General features: G+C 43.5%; 1 protein-coding gene across 1 annotated transcript in view; it reads right to left on the bottom strand.

The window, feature by feature from the left end:
• The window catches only part of elovl6 (ELOVL fatty acid elongase 6), a 91056-nt gene that overhangs the window by 32155 nt on the left and 41957 nt on the right, over positions 1-16944 (bottom strand). The window lies entirely within an intron of this gene.

Below are 16944 nucleotides of genomic sequence, written 5' to 3'. Positions count from 1 at the left end.
GCAAGGTGAATCTGCAACGTTGCAAAGCACGCTCGTGGAAGTTTGGCTTGTACTTCAATTTGAATTGAACCCTTGTTGGCTCCATACAGAATTGACAAACAGACAGACAAACACACATTGTTTGTTACGCTGAGTGTGCGCACTTTAATGTCTTCCCCCGGTATATTCTTACAATGGGTCGGTGTTCCCACCATACACAGCAGAATATTCCATCCTTTAGTAAATGCTATCTGCATACAGTATTTAAGGTAGATACTTCTGATTATTTTGTAATATGATTTAACTACATCGTGGAGTGCATCACAGTCTAATTCATGTGTAGTTTTAAGTTGATTTTGTAGGTTATTAGAGATGGTATCTCTTAGTGCCTAATAAACAAGGCAGCTCACTCTCAGTGAGGGTGGGGGGGGGGGGGTGGAGGGGAGAGGGGAGAGACAGATAGAAAGAGGTTGCCAGTTCATGCTGGACAAAATTAGTATGGAGCTGTTATTGTGTTTTCTGGTAGATATCTTTTTGTAAATATTGGCAGTTTTCTTTTTGCTAGTTTTTGTAAGTTTGACTTTAAATAAACACCCTTGCACTAAAATAAGCGATTCCAGCAATTTCTTTCCCTTCAGTCATAACCAATGTATCTAACAAATGCATATTAAAAGGTGTTGTAAATCAGGATTAATTCATGGCACAGCAGTGAAGTAATCATCAAACAAACAGGGAAAATATGGTGGCTTGAAGTAACAGATAATCTACCACATTAATTCCATGGGATGCCAAAGCATGCACACATTGCATTCAATAAAATCACTAATCAATTCAGTTAATAAGGTAATGTCTGCTAGGCAGCATGCTACACAAACCTGAAGAATAGCAGTAAATTTGCATTGGAAATCTGTTCATGAATGTTCGCCATAAAACCAAGAGATTTTGTAATTCCAGAAAAAAGGTGGATGTAGAGCTTACTATTAAAATTTTTGTCAGAAAATAAATTGTTTTTTTTCCCCCAGTTAACTAAAAACAGAAAACACACTTAACTGGCATCTGTCCACAAGGACTAAAGCCCTATGATTAATTCATTATTAAAGCTTCCAAAATCAAAACATTTTTAACTTTTATCATTTATGCTGTGTTGTAGCCTGATCTTCCTTTGCATGCTGTACTCACTGATATCAATTGAATTTGAGATAGCAGTAATAAACATGAAGTCAATAAAATCCAAGCTAGGGGCATTAATTGCTCAACATCTTCCAGTTACAGAATCAGAGTTTACTGTAAGAACTACTTCTCCAAACAAGATACTGAAAGAATGAAAGGCAAGTAAATCAATAATGTAATTGAAACAATATATCATTACAAAACGGGAAAATTATGTCATAACTCAAGAACTTTCAAGCAATCTATTATCTTTTTATTAACAATAAATTTAACATGGGAAGGGAGGAGACATATGAATGGTACATTAGGCTGGTGATAAATGACAAGGTTGCTTTCTGACCCACATTATGTTACAATGATATTTGTGAAGTGTATATAAAAAAATTCTTTCCTACCAAATGCAATAAGCATATGCAACAGTTCATCTCTGTGCGACAGGAGAACACACATCACAGTACAATAGTTTCTGCTTTACTTCGTACATTATTGCACATTGGTAAATTATAACTGTGTATATTATTCTGTATTTTATTATTAGTTATTATATTTATTATTCTTGCTAAGCATGTTTTTAAATGTTGATGCTGTAACAAAATTTCCCACTCAGGATCAATAAAGTAGTTATTATTATACAAAACGTTTTGATTACCATCTGTCACCTGTCTGAGGCTGTATAGAGAGTATCTGAAGAATTTACAAGTTTCTGTGTGCTGCATTCCAGTACAAATCCTTCATAACTTTGGAAGCAAACTCTTGCAGAGATTAAATTTATGTGCAGAATTATGAACACTGCAGGTAATGTGGCTTACTTCACATATCTGTAGTATTCAAATTTTAAAAGAAAATTCAGTTCTGCCCTGCACAGGATGATATATTTTACATTGGACAACGTGCAAACAGTTACTGGTCATCGTGCTTCAAGAACAGTACATTTTGCTTTAAAACTTCACGCGTTAGGAAATGATATGATTATAATACATTCATTATATGCACAAGCTATATGCATACATTATGGAAGTTTGGGATTCTTGTGTCTGGGAGACGAGGGGAAATAGGAGGAGAAATACAAAAGGTCAATTAATGGTACACAAGCTCACTGCTTGCAGAAGGGTCCGAACAACAGCAGAGAAGCTTGCCACACTAATAGCTTTCCTAGATTAATTACAAGGGGCAGCTATAGTTTGGGAGCAGTAGGCAGATCCGGGGGTCTGGGATGGGTATTGGTAGACAATATAGTTGTCTGAGTTAATAGGGTTTGGGGTGGAGGGCAAGAGACAGAAGAAAGAGAGCTGCCAGGTGAAGGATTTCACCAAAATTCCCAAAGTTCATAAGATCAAAGTTACAGAGAAATGGACATTTTCATACTTCAGTGCCACTTCACTTTTCCAAGTGACTTTTCAATGCCTAGATGTGGATGTGATTACTGATGGAGAAGTGTGCGTACCACACATCTCAGTGTCTAATCCCATCCTCTACCGCACCAGTAATGTGGTTTTGAAGAATTATTTCAAAAATTGTTCCACGGACACCTGGCTGACTGACTCATTCCAGCTCTCGTTTCAAGCTATGACTTGAAATGCTAGCGTGAAGATGCCTGCTGGTTTCACAGGTAGGAAGGTAGCAAAAAGTGAGGAGGGCAAGAAGAGGCCAACAATAATGAAAAAGGAACTTTCGATGAAAGCTGGGCTGGGAAGATATGGAAGAATGGAGCTAAAAGTCAACTTGTGAATAATGAGAGGGGAGTAGAGGGAACAAAATCTGGGAGAGACCATTTTCAGAGGCTTCAGAACAATGTCACAGTGAGAAAGGGAGCATTTATCTTGTTCTAGCATAGTCTGGATAAATGAGGCAGTATTTATTGTAGCAAAGAGTGGAAATAGCAAAATGGAAAAAGTATGGATTGAAAGTATTACAGGATTAACTGCCATTCACAATAGAGGTGTTAAAGTCAATCGAAACTTCAAGCAGACAGCCAATGATATTCTGAAGTTAGTAATGACAACTGTACCTTAATTGTTCGGTAGGTTTCACATCCTTCTGTTAACTCGCCTGTCTCTGGCACCCCTATTGTGTACAGGGATGCTGTGTTTTCAGTACAGCTTTCTCAGAAAGTCTCACTACAGAGGATTCACTCATCCGGCTTGAGTACACAGTCACCCCAACCTACCTTGTCTGGAGTGGGCACAGGTATCCGCAGTGGTCTCACTTGACTACAACCTACCTGGTCTGTAGTGGGCACAGGTATCCGCAGTGGTCTCACTTGACTACAACCTACCTCGTCTGTAGTGGGCACAGGTATCCGCAGTGGTCTCACTTGACTACAACCTACCTCGTCTGTAGTGGGCACAGGTAACCGCAGTGGTCTCACTTGACTACAACCTACCTCGTCTGTAGTGGGCACAGGTATCCGCAGTGGTCTCACTTGACTACAACCTACCTCGTCTGTAGTGGGCACAGGTATCCGCAGTGGTCTCACTTGACTACAACCTACCTCGTCTGTAGTGGGCACAGGTATCCGCAGTGGTCTCACTTGACTACAACCTACCTCGTCTGTAGTGGGCACAGGTATCCGCAGTGGTCTCACTTGACTACAACCTACCTCGTCTGTAGTGGGCACAGGTATCCGCAGTGGTCTCACTTGACTACAACCTACCTCGTCTGTAGTGGGCACAGGTATCCGCAGTGGTCTCACTTGACTACAACCTACCTCGTCTGTAGTGGGCACAGGTATCCGCAGTGGTCTCACTTGACTACAACCTACCTCGTCTGTAGTGGGCACAGGTATCCGCAGTGGTCTCACTTGACTACAACCTACCTCGTCTGTAGTGGGCACAGGTATCCGCAGTGGTCTCACTTGACTACAACCTACCTCGTCTGTAGTGGGCACAGGTATTCGCAGTGGTCTCACTTGACTACAACCTACCTCGTCTGTAGTGGGCACAGGTATCCGCAGTGGTCTCACTTGACTACAACCTACCTCGTCTGTAGTGGGCACAGGTATCCGCAGTGGTCTCACTTGACTACAACCTACCTCGTCTGTAGTGGGCACAGGTATCCGCAGTGGTCTCACATGACTACAACCTACCTCGTCTGTAGTGGGCACAGGTATTCGCAGTGGTCTCACTTGACTACAACCTACCTCGTCTGTAGTGGGCACAGGTATTCGCTGTGGTCTCACTTGACTACAACCTACCTCGTCTGTAGTGGGCACAGGTATTCGCAGTGGTCTCACTTGACTACAACCTACCTCGTCTGTAGTGGGCACAGGTATTCGCAGTGGTCTCACTTGACTACAACCTACCTCGTCTGTAGTGGGCACAGGTATCCGCAGTGGTCTCACTTGACTACAACCTACCTCGTCTGTAGTGGGCACAGGTAACCGCAGTGGTCTCACTTGACTACAACCTACCTCGTCTGTAGTGGGCACAGGTATTCGCAGTGGTCTCACTTGACTACAACCTACCTCGTCTGTAGTGGGCACAGGTAACCGCAGTGGTCTCACTTGACTACAACCTACCTCGTCTGTAGTGGGCACAGGTATTCGCAGTGGTCTCACTTGACTACAACCTACCTCGTCTGTAGTGGGCACAGGTAACCGCAGTGGTCTCACTTGACTACAACCTACCTCGTCTGTAGTGGGCACAGGTATTCGCAGTGGTCTCACTTGACTACAACTGCATCAGGCCATCCTTGTGAACGTTGCCTTTAACCCTTGCCTTACTGCAACTTCCACAGTATCCTTGATGGCATGTTTTAAAACCTTTTGCATCTTTTTGGTTGGGTACAATTAAGATGCAATACTTTCCTAGTGTTGGGGAGGTGCTGACATATCTTCACTAGCTCCCCACCATCCACAATACTGAACTCTGACTGCCCAGATATAAAGAATTAGTAAAGTCCAAAGAATATACTGTATAAATCAGCCTCACAGTAATCCATTAACATCTTACATTAAATATCCAGGCTAAGCTTGAAACATCAAACAAATGGGCTCAAGATGATGGAAATGTGGCTCCAGGATACACCCCTGAAGCTGCTATCCAGTTAGATGGTTCTCTCTCTTTTCAGACCAACAGAAATCCTGTGACCTCTGGTAAGATCCGGGGAAGGGGTGTGTGCACTTACATTAGTGAGAACTGGTGTGTGAATGCTTCAATAGTGACGGCCCACTGTTCACCTCTAGTAGATTCTTATCGGTGAAGTGCAGGCCATTTTCCAAGGGAGTTCTCTGCCATAGTGATCGTGGCTGTATATATTAACCCCCTCCCCCCCCGTGCTGTTGTAGGAGGTCTATGGTGTCCATAGTAACCTTCAAGCCAAACACTGACAGTTATCGTTGCTGGCAACTTCAACCATGCTAACTTAAAAACAGTCCTGACTAAATTCTACCAGCATGTTGACTTTGCTACCAGAAAAGGGAACATACAAGACCTGGTTTATACCAACATCACTGCCGCATACCAACCAAGCTGCTCTTCGCCGCCCCCGCCTTGGATACTTACCTGCTATGCTAATTCCTGCATACAGATCACTGACTGAGTCAGATGTTCAATTCTGACACCTCACTACAGGAAGGACATGGATACTATAGAGAGAGTTTGGAGGAGATTTACAAGGATGTTGCCTGGATTGGGAGCATGCCTTATGAGAATAGGTCGAGTGATCTTGGCCTTTTCTCCTTGGAGCGATGGAGGATGAGAGGTGACCTGATAGAGGTGTACAAGATGATGAGAAACATTGATCGTGTGGATAGCCAGAGGCTTTTACCCGGGGCTGAAATGGCTAACACGAGGAGGCATGGTTTTAAGGTGCTTGGAAGTAGATACAAGAGGAATATCAGAGGGAAGTTTTTACACACAGAGAGTGGTGGGTGTGTGGAATGCACTGCCAGCGAAGATGGTAAAGGTGGATACAATAGGGTCTTTTAAGCGACTCTTAGATAGGTACATTGAGCTTAGAAAAATAGAGGGCTATGCGGTAGGGAAATTCTAGGCAGTTTCTAGAGTAGGTTACACGGTCAGCACAACATTGTGGGCCGAAGGGCCTGTAAAGTGCTGAAGATGTCTATGTTTCTAGGAGTCAAACCAGTTGAAAAAGAGCTAACAACCTGGCCAGAAGCAGCTCAGCTCAGCATTGTGGAACTGTTTTGGAAACGCAGGGAGATGGCTACCTACAACTATCACATTAACATCAATGCATCTGCGGGATCTGTGGCTGGCTTCATAGAGAAGGCAGTTATTAAGCACATCTCTGTGAGGGCAAACCAATAAGATGGCTCTCCTGCCAGCAAGAGCTGCACTCTCCTGTCTCATCAAGGTGGCAAAACAGGATTACTCGCAGAGAATATACAGCCATTACTGTGACACCGGAGACATATTCAGACCTTAGTGGATCACGGGTCCAACCAGCACACCAATGACAGCTGATAGGCTGAATGTCTTCTACGCATGTTTGATGCGCAAAACAATGCGCCATTGAGGAAGGACCACCCGAGGAACAGTGGGTGCGAGGAAGACCCTAGCCAGGGTCAACCCATGTCAAACTGCAGGGCTTGATAACACACTTGGTCAGGCCAATAAATATTTCAATGTTTCTCTGGAGGAGTGCACTTTCCCAAGCAGGATCCAAGGCAGCCAGCATCATCCCAGTGCCCAAGGTGGTGACAGTCACCTTCTGTCCAATGGCACTGACCTCAACAATGAAGTGCTTTGAGCTCTGGTTACGGATCAAATTAAATCCCATCTTCCTGCTGCTTTGGACCCTTTCCAGTTTCTTCATCTTTCAAATCGCTCTGCTAATGATGGCAGAACCTCTGCACTCCTCTCTGTCCCATCCCACCTGGAAAATGGTGCCTCATAAGCAGGATGTGTTTTAACACAATCATCCCTCGGAAGCTGGAGGGTAAACTGTCCTCATTGTGTTTCAAATCCCCTCTCTGCAACTAGATGTTGGACTTCTTGACAGAAAGGCCATAGTCAGTCTGTGTTGGCAGGAACATCTCTAGCTCCATCACACTGAGCACCGGTGACCCCTCCCCCCCACCCCGGGACTGAGTTCTCAGCCCACACCAATGCTGCTCGACTGTATTGCTAGATCCAGTTCAAACCTAATCACCAGGTTCGCCGATGACACAACAGTGGCTGTCCTCCAACAATGACAACGAGACGCCATACAGAAAAGAGGTGGAGCAGTTGGTAGAATAGCACAACAACTTGAATCTCAATGTGGACATGACTAAAGAGATGATTGTGGATTTTAGGATGGTGCACTCCTCCCACTCCTCACTGCACACACACGGTTCCTCCACAGAGAGAGAGTTAGGAGCACTAGGTTTCTGGGAGTGCACTTAACAGAAGAACTCAACTCGTCCCTCAAAACCACCTGTTTAGTCAAAAAAGCTCAGCAGAGTCTCCACTTGCTGAGGAAAGTGAGACTTCCCATTCTAACTGTGAGCACCAGTGAGAGTGCCCCAACCAGCTGGTAGGAGAACTGCAAGGTCCTACAAACAATTCTAAGGACTGCCAACAGGATCATCAGGGTCTCTCCTCCACCCATCCAAGAGATTTATCAGGAATACTGCATACACAAAGCCCTTGGCATTACCAATGATCCCCCCCCCCCCCCCCCCCCGCCAATTATTAGACAGGAGGTACTGTAGCATTATGACAGGACTGGTAGGAAGTGAAATAACTTTCTCCCTCCGGGACATGAGACTATGAACTCCTTCCACCTGCCAGGTCTCATCATGTACGTGTTACATGTACTGCGTTGTGCACCTTGGTCTAAACGTCACCCGTCTTGTAAGGTCACTGCCCTGAAGAAGGCAATGGCAAAGCACTTCTGTAGAAAAAATCTGCCAAGAACAATCATGCTTATGAGAGCATAATCGCCCACGTCATATGACTTGGCACATAATGATGTCATACAACACAGCAGATGATGATGATATCCACTTAATTTCATGTTCAGTTTGATTTGTGTACTTGATATGAGCAACTAATGCAAAACATCTTGCTCTGATCTGAAATACAAACTTGCTGAATCGGGATCTTATGTTTCCTTAAAATGTAGAAGTGTTGTTGATTCTCTGACAATGCTCAGTGGTTTCCATTCTCCCACCTGTTTCCCTCTAGTCTATTTTCTGTCAGAAATCAGAATCAGGTTTTTTTTAAAATCACTGAGCTGTGACGTGAAACTTTTTGTTTTGTGGCAGCAATGTGGTGCAAAGGTATATTAAAAAAAGTCTATAAATTACAAAAATAATACAAAGAAAAGGAGTAATGAGGTACTGACACGGGCTCCTGCACCATTCAGAAATCTGATGGCAGAGGAGAAGAGGCTGTTCCTAAAACATTGAGTGTGGCTCTTCAGGTGGTGAGGGTCCATAATAATGGATGCTGCCCTGTCGAAGGACTGCCTCGTGAGGATGGAGAGGGTTGTGGAACTGGCTGAATCTTCAACCCTCCTTTGATCTTGTGCATGGGGGGGGGGGGGGGGCTTACTAGGCTGTGATGCACCGTCAGAATGCACTCCACTGTACATTTATAGGAATTTGTAAGGGTCATAGGTGACAAACCAAATCTCCTAAAACTCCTAATGAAGTCGAGTCGCTGGTGTGCCTTCATCACTATTACATCAGTGTGTTGAGCCCGGGATAGATCCTCTGAGATGTCCACACCCAGGGACTTGAAGCTGCTCACTCTTTCTACCACTGACCCCTAGCTACCCCTTCCTGAAGTTCCCATCAGTTCCTTGGTTTTGCTGCCATTGAGTGCGAGTTTGTTGTGACACCACTCATCCAGCTGATCTGTCTCACTCTTGTACGCCCCATAACCATGATTGTTCTTGGCAAATATTTTCTACAGAAGTGTTTTGCCATTGCCTTCATCAGGCCAGTGTCTTTACAAGACGGGTGACCAAGCCATTATCAATAGTCTTCAGTGATTTTCTGCCTGGTGTCTGAGGACTCACAACAAGGACTTATGATATGAACCAGCTTCTCATACAACCATCCACCACCTGCTCCCACGGCTTCACATGACCCTGATCGGGGGGCTGAGCAGGTGCTACACTTTGCCGAAGGGCTACTTGCAGTCTAGCGGAGGGAAGGAGTGCCTTACACCTCCTTTGATAGGGACTTACTCCCCCCCCCACCCCCCCTTAAGTGGATTTTAGTTACCTTACCAAAAGGTTTTATTTTTGTATATGTGAGTACAATTCTGAAGCCGGTTTCATGCCCTATTTTTGGATGCAAGTCTAATTCAAACTATACTAATTTTAAAACTTGCAACAAATTTGTTTCAACACCTGACCATGTACCAAACCACTCAGGCTACCCTGGTCAGTATGACACAAGCTAATGTCTGAATGTACATGTCTATGATGAGACTTAACCTTTAGAACATGGAACAAAAAATATTAGAGTTTGCTCAATTCCATTACACATTCCAGTATATAGTACTTCACACTTCAATAATGTTTCACTCTCTGCCTGCACTTTCTGTAAAACCTCGTTTGGCACTGTTACTGTTTTCACAATGCACTGCTGTACAGAAATGATCTTTATGGATGGCATGCAAAACAAAAACTGTACATGTGATCATTTACTTAAGTTGAAACTGTTCCAAAACAACCAACTAATCACTAAAGTGTAACAAAATTCTTAATTCCAATCATTTCATTACCAAGCTTGAGTATTCATTTCTTACTTTAATTCTGCTCTCTCTTCTATCATCTATCACCTTCTAGTTATCCTCTTTCCCCTGCCCCGTCTTTTTATTCTGGTATCTTCCCCCTTCTTTTTCAGTCCCCCTCCTGTTAGATTGTTTGAGATAACTCATTTCTTTTTAAATTTTTTTAACTTCTCTTCTAATATTTGTATATCTGTGCACTTGTAATGCTACTGTGACACTATCTTCCTTTGAGATCAATAAAGTATCTATCTATCTGGATGTCATGCTGAATCTCCACACACTCCCAACGGAGTAAATGAGTTGCCGTCAACACGCACAAAATGCTGGAGGAACTCAGCAGGCCTGGCAAGCGTCTGTGGAAAAAGAGTACCATCGAGGTTTCGGGCCGAAACCCCTCGGTGCGACTGGAGAAACAAACAGGTGAAGAATATATTTAAAAGGTGGGGGGAGGTGAGAGAGAAACACAAGGTAATAGGTGAAACTGGGAAGAGGAGGGATGAAGTGAAGAGATTGGAAGTTGACAGGTGAAAAGAGATACAGGGCTGGCGAAGGGCGAGTCTGATAGAAGAGGACAGAAGGCCATGGACGAAAGAAAAAGGTGGGAGGAGCACTAGGAGGGTGAAAGGCAGGCAAGAAGATAATGGTGAGAGAGGGAAAAGCAGATTAGGAATGTTCTTACCCATAGGTGATGGACTGGTCAACAAAAACAAGTGCCTGACTTGAATAAATCATCTTTTTTTAAGAGCTTTATAATAATCAAAACTTAAGATTTCTATTATTTGTTAATTGCAGTTCAAAATAATTTTGTTGTCATAAAGGATAATAAGATTATAAAAGTGTTATATAAAGGATACGAGTTTACTTTTCTTCAGACACCACCTTAAACTATTTTGGATGGCAGTGATCTATTGTGGTGGATTAAAATCAAGATGCCTAACATTCCAAGAATACCTAGCGGTGGATCATTTCAAATAACTTTAAATAATCATTTTAATTTTATTTAAATAATTTTAACAACTCTGGTCTTCCTTCAAGCAATGTCAGAAGTAGTAAGTTAAAGAAAGATGTCAGCAATTATACAGAATTCGGGTACATCATTGTATCTGTGAGTGTTACACAAGTTTATTTAAATAAACTTCAAATAATCATTTTCAATTATTAAAAATTAGAAACATGTTTAGAGACAACAGGATAACATATCCCCCACATCTATGAGTCACTGATTAAAAATACTTGAAGTATAAACTTGAGAATCAAATAAATTGGTTTAAAGGCAAAAAAAAAATCAGGCTCCTGAACCAGAGCGAGTAACTTCATTCACCACCACTCTACAACTTACAAACTCACTTTAAAGGATTCTTTACAACTCATGCTCTCAGTATCATTTTATTTACACTGTTTTCCCATTTTGTTGTCAGTCTTTATGTACTGTACAGTCTCTGTAAAATTATATTGTATTTCTTATTTCTGTAAATGCTGCAAGATAGTGATTGCCAGGGTAGTGTACGGTTGTGTATACATACAATTGATAATAAATTTACAATGAACATTTAAATTTGGGAAGTTGTGGGGATGGGACAAGACAAAGTGCTGCACACTAACACCAGATTTGGGCAAACTTGAAGAGTTTGTGTAACACTCACAGATACAATGATGTACCCGAATTCTGTATAATTGCTGACATCTTTCTTTAACTTACTACTTCTGACATTGCTTGAAGGAAGACCAGAGTTGTTAAACAGCCGGAGCCCCTCATGCTTATCCTGGGTATCACCTTCATACCCTACATCTGGGCATGGTGTAACCTGTGGCACTCAACACTGAATTCAGAAACATCAAGCACCAATGCAGGAATTCAGCAGGCCAGGCAGCATCTACAGTAAAGAGTAAATGGGAGTACAGTCCTGAGGAAGGGTCTCGGCCCAAAACATCGACTGCTTATTGATTTCCATAGATGCTACCTGGCCTGCTGAGTTCCTCCAGCAGTTTGTGTGCGTTGCTTTATAACTCCAGCATCTACAGAATCTCATGTTTGCATTACGCATGAATGCTGTTTACCCTCTCTATGAGGATGTAACTATACATTTGTTTCCATTTGCACATTTTCTTATTTGCCTCAATTTTTTTTAAAGTAACTGTAACCTTGACAACATTGGTCTCCCCACCTATGGCAAAAGTTCCCTGTTTTCCCCACCTCTCCTGTCTGCAATGTAAAACTAATGTTTTTCTAACATTAGCACAAGAAAATCTGCAGATACTGGAAATCTAAAGCAACACACACACACACAAAATGCTGGAGGGACTCCTCAGGAGCGACAGCATCCATATAAATGAGTCAATGTTTTCAGCTGAGACCCTTCATCAGGACTGAAATGTTTTCTAACATTTCCAGTTTACCAATGAAGTATTCTTGAAGTATTATTTTAGATTATATAGAGGTACCCGTCAGGGTTGTCCCCTCAGTCCTTTATTATTTAATTTGGCTTTAGAACCACTTGCTATTGCTGTTAGGGATTCTAATTCTGTGCAGGGTATTAGGAGAGGGGATAAGTTACAGAATTAGGTTTATTATCACCGGCATGTAATGTGAAATTTGTTAACTTAGCAGCAGTGGTTCCATGCAATACATAACCTAACAGAAAAAAATAAAAATAATAATAAACAAGTAAATCAATTACATATATTGAATAGATTAAAAACATGCAAAAACAGAAATACTGTATATTTAAAAAAAGTGAGGTAATGTTCAAAGATTCAATGTCCATTCAGGAATTGGATGGCAGAGGGGAAGAAGCTGTTCCTGAATTGCTGAGTGTGTGCCTTCAGGCTTCTGTACTTCCTACCTGATGGTAACAGTGAGAAAAGGGCATGCCCTGGGTGCTGGAGGTTCGTAATAATGGACACTGCCTTTCTGAGACACCGCTCCCTGAAGATGTCCTGAGTACTTTGTAGGCTAATATCCATGATGGAGCCAACTAAATTTACAACCTTCTGCAGCTTCTTTCGGTCCTGTGCAGTAGCCCCTCCATACCAGACAGTGATGCAGCCTGTCAGAATGCTCTACACGGTACATCTATAGAACTATAGTAATTGCAGATTTGCAAGATCTCGGACAGTGTGAAATAATTCGATTGCTTTGGTTTGTGCATACATTAGCACAATGGGGTTGCGTGTGAAACATCAATCTGGATGAAGAATGTAGGGTGTGCACCATTATAAACATCGATAAAATCCGTGGCTACATGTTCAGATATGGCTCCACTGCAAAGTCCGGGCAGAATTTGCTGAGTCTGCTCTGAGTGTCACCGTGACGAGAGGTTTAGGTGAGGACGACAAGGACCCATGTGCTGGAGTATACAAGACTAGAATTGAGACACCATTTCGAGACTGAGGCAAGAACAGGGTTCTTAACTAGATGAGAACTTGATGAGATGAGAATCACAATGAGAGAGCAACCGCATACTGAACCAAAGCTCAGCTGATAATTGAGCCTCCAACGCAAGCACTCTTTAAATATCCAAATCTGGGTGGCAAAACATGGCAACCAATTAGCAGAGCAGGCCAGAATCATTAGAGGGACAGTGCCAGCTATCCATTCTCTAGAGAATCGGAGCGTCTAAACCCCGGAAGCTGGCACAGTCTTAACAATCACAAAGTTGTGTCATTTGGTTCCAACAAATTTGCATCCAAATACCACAAGGACATCAGAGCCAAAAGCAGTTAAGGTCACCAGAATGCACTTTCGTTACTTCCAATGAAAAGCGTTAGTAGCAAAAAAAGTGTCCTAGAAGCAAACCTATTTGTGCCTGTCCATTTTGTGCAAAGCATTTTGAGGATGCTTTGAAAGTGTCTGCACCCATTCCCTGTTGAAATTCTGCTCTTCAGGAAACTGGATTGGCTATATCCTCGTGTTATTTGTTTCAACACAGGCAGTCTTTCCTGTGCAATTTCCCCAAACATGGCAGTGACATCAAATTCTGGCCATTAATTAACCGAGGAATTTCTCCAGCCAGAGGATCTACGGAACCTGTTGCCACAGATGAGTGTGGAGGCCAAGTCACTGTGTTTAATGTGCGTAGTGATACAGTGTAGGCCCCTTGGCCCTTCAAGCCATGGTACCCCAACATCCCCTGACAACCCTGATTAACTCTAATCTAATGAGGGGACAATTTACAATAACCAGTTAATCTACCTATTACGTTTTTGGACTGTGGGAGGAAACCAGAGCACCAGGGAAAACCTGCTCATTCCACAGGGGGGTTGCACAGAGGATCCTTACAAATGACACTGGAATTGAACTCTGAACTCCCATGCCCCCGGCTGCAACAGCATTCTGCTAACCGCTACACAAGCGGGGTGCCCGAAGTGGCTGTCACCAGCTACACAATTAGTAAGGATGTCAAAGGTCATGCAGAGAAGACAGGACAACGGGGTTGAGAGGGAAAAATAAATCAGCCACAATTCCATGGCGGACTCCAGCCGGAGTTAACTCACAGTACGCTGGAGGAACTCAGTGGTACAGGCAGCGTCTGTTGGAGGGAAATGGATAGCAATCGCTTCAGATCGGGACCCTTCGTGCAGACTGAGAGATAGAGGGGAGATAGCCCATTTCAACAGCATAAAATGGTGGAGCACAGAGGTAGAGCAAGAACTAGGAAGCAATAAGCAGGCGCAGGTAAGATGGGGGGGGGGTAGGGGTGGTGATAGGCAGATGACTGAGGGGAGAATGGGAATGGTATCAGAAGCTGGGCGATAAAAGTGACAGGGAATAAAGGAATCTGATAGGAGAGGAAGGTGGAACATAGAAACATAGAAAATAGGTGCAGGAGTAGGCCATTCGGCCCTTTGAGCCTACACCTCCATTCAGTATGATCATGGCTGATCATCCAACTCACAACCCTGTACCTGCTTTCTCTCCATACCCCCTGATCACTTTAGCCACAAGGGTCATATCTAACTTCCTCTTAAATATAGCCAATGAACCGGCCTCAACTGTTTCCTATGGTAGAGAATTCCACAGATTCACCACTCTCTGTGTGAAGAAGTTTTTCCTCATCTCGGTCCTAAAAGGCTTCCCCTTTATCCTTAAACTGTGACCCTTCGTTCCGGACTTCCCCAACATCGGAAACAATCTTCCAGCATCTAGCCTGTCCAACCCCTTCAGAATTTTATACGTTTCAATAAGATCCCCCCTCAATCTTCTAAATTCCAGTGAGTATAAGCCTAGTCGATCCAGTCTTTCTTCATATGAAAGTCCTGCCATCCCAGGAATCAATCTGGTGAACCTTCTCTGTACTCCCTCTATGGCAAGAATGTCTTTCCTCAGATTAGGGGACCAAAACTGCACACAATATTCTAGGTGCGGTCTCACCAAGGCCTTGCAATATTCTACTGCAGTAGAACCTCCCTGCTCCTGTACTCAAATCCTTTTGCTATGAATGCCAACATACCATTTGCCTTTTTCACCGCCTGCTGTACCTGCATGCCCACCTTCAATGGCTGGTGTACAATGACACCCAGGTCTCGTTGCATCTCCCCTTTTCCTAATCGGCCACCATTCAGATAATAATCTGTTTTCCTGTTCTTGCCACCAAAGTGGATAACCTCACATTTATCCACATTAAATTGCATCTGCCTTGAATTTGCCCACTCACCTAACCTATCCAAGTCACCCTGCATCCTCTTAGTATCCTCTTCACCGCCGCCCAGCTTCGTGTCATCCACAAACTTGGAGATGCTGCATTTAATTCCCTCGTCTAAATCATTAATATATATTGTAAACAACTGGGGTCCCAGCACTGAGCCTTGCGGTACCCCACTAGTCACTGCCTGCCATTCTGAAAAGGTCCCGTTTACTCCCACTCTTTGCTTCCTATCTGCCAACCAATTCTCTATCCACATCAATACCATACCCCCAATACCGTGTGCTTTAAGTTTGCACACTAATCTCCTGTGTGGGACTTTGTCAAAAGCCTTTTGAAAATCTAAATATACCACATCCACTGGCTCTCCCCAATCCACTCTACTAGTTACGTGGAGTAAGGGGGGAGACAGTGGTGGGGGCCAAACTGATCAAGATGAGAGTTTAAAGAGCAAAGGGTCAGGGCGGGGGTGGAGCAGTTAATGGGAGCTGGAAACTTCAATGTTCATTCTGCCAGATTGTGGGCTACCCCGGTGGAAGGTGAGGTGCTGCCCCTCCAGTTGGTGTTTAACCTCTACTTGGTAGTGGAGGCTGCCAAGTGCCAACAGCAAGGGGATGTGACTAGTCTGCCCCACGTGTCTCGGGTGGGATTAGTCTCCCGCACCCCCCGTCCCCCCACCTTGATTTTAGAGCACAATGCTTTGTCATCTTCCACACTGCCAGCCTGCCGAACCCACCCTCTCCACTAGGCCCCATCTGTAACAGTCTGGCAGAGGAAGAAGAAAAGGGAAAGAGTAGAAGGTCAAGATCTAAAGTGTATGGCAATTAACGGGAATAAATTTAAACTCATGTTTGGACTCCATAATGATCAGTATGCGACAAAGAAAAGAAAATGCACGAACAGTCCAGGTTCATGCCCATCAAAAGGACTTTCATTCCATCAGCATGGATTTGTTGGAAACTCATGTGTAAATATTCTGCCACCTTGTGTTTTCTAGGAACTGCCATCCACACTTTGGCCACCTCAAATTTCGTCTATTCCACTCAGCTCCACATTCTCCTACCTCCATGAACAAAGTTCCAAGGGCATTTATTATCAAAGTACGCGCATGTTATACAACCTTGAGATTTGTCTCCTTACAAGCAGCCACAAATCAAAGAAACCAAAAAAAACACCCACTTAAAAACTGTCAAATTCCCAATGTAAAATTGTGCAAGCAATGTAAGTAAGCAAATAGCATTCAGAACAATAGTAAGTCCATAGACACAAAGCCCAGAGCAGCCAGTACAGGCCACACCCTCAGCCTCAACTCAGTGCAGAGCAGAGCGGCAAGCAGAACTGCCTGACACATTGTGTATGCCCTTTTATCCGACATCTCACTCTGCTGTCCTGCAAATGCTCTTTCAATCCAACATCAGGTCAATTTTAAATGTTGCTGCATTTACACATCCTTTAGGTTT

The sequence above is a fragment of the Hemitrygon akajei genome, chromosome 4 (assembly GCF_048418815.1).
Source record: "Hemitrygon akajei chromosome 4, sHemAka1.3, whole genome shotgun sequence".
Classification (NCBI taxonomy): Eukaryota; Metazoa; Chordata; class Chondrichthyes; order Myliobatiformes; family Dasyatidae; genus Hemitrygon; species Hemitrygon akajei.
Note: the sequence above shows the minus strand (reverse complement) of the source record. Positions and strands in the feature narration are given on the sequence as shown.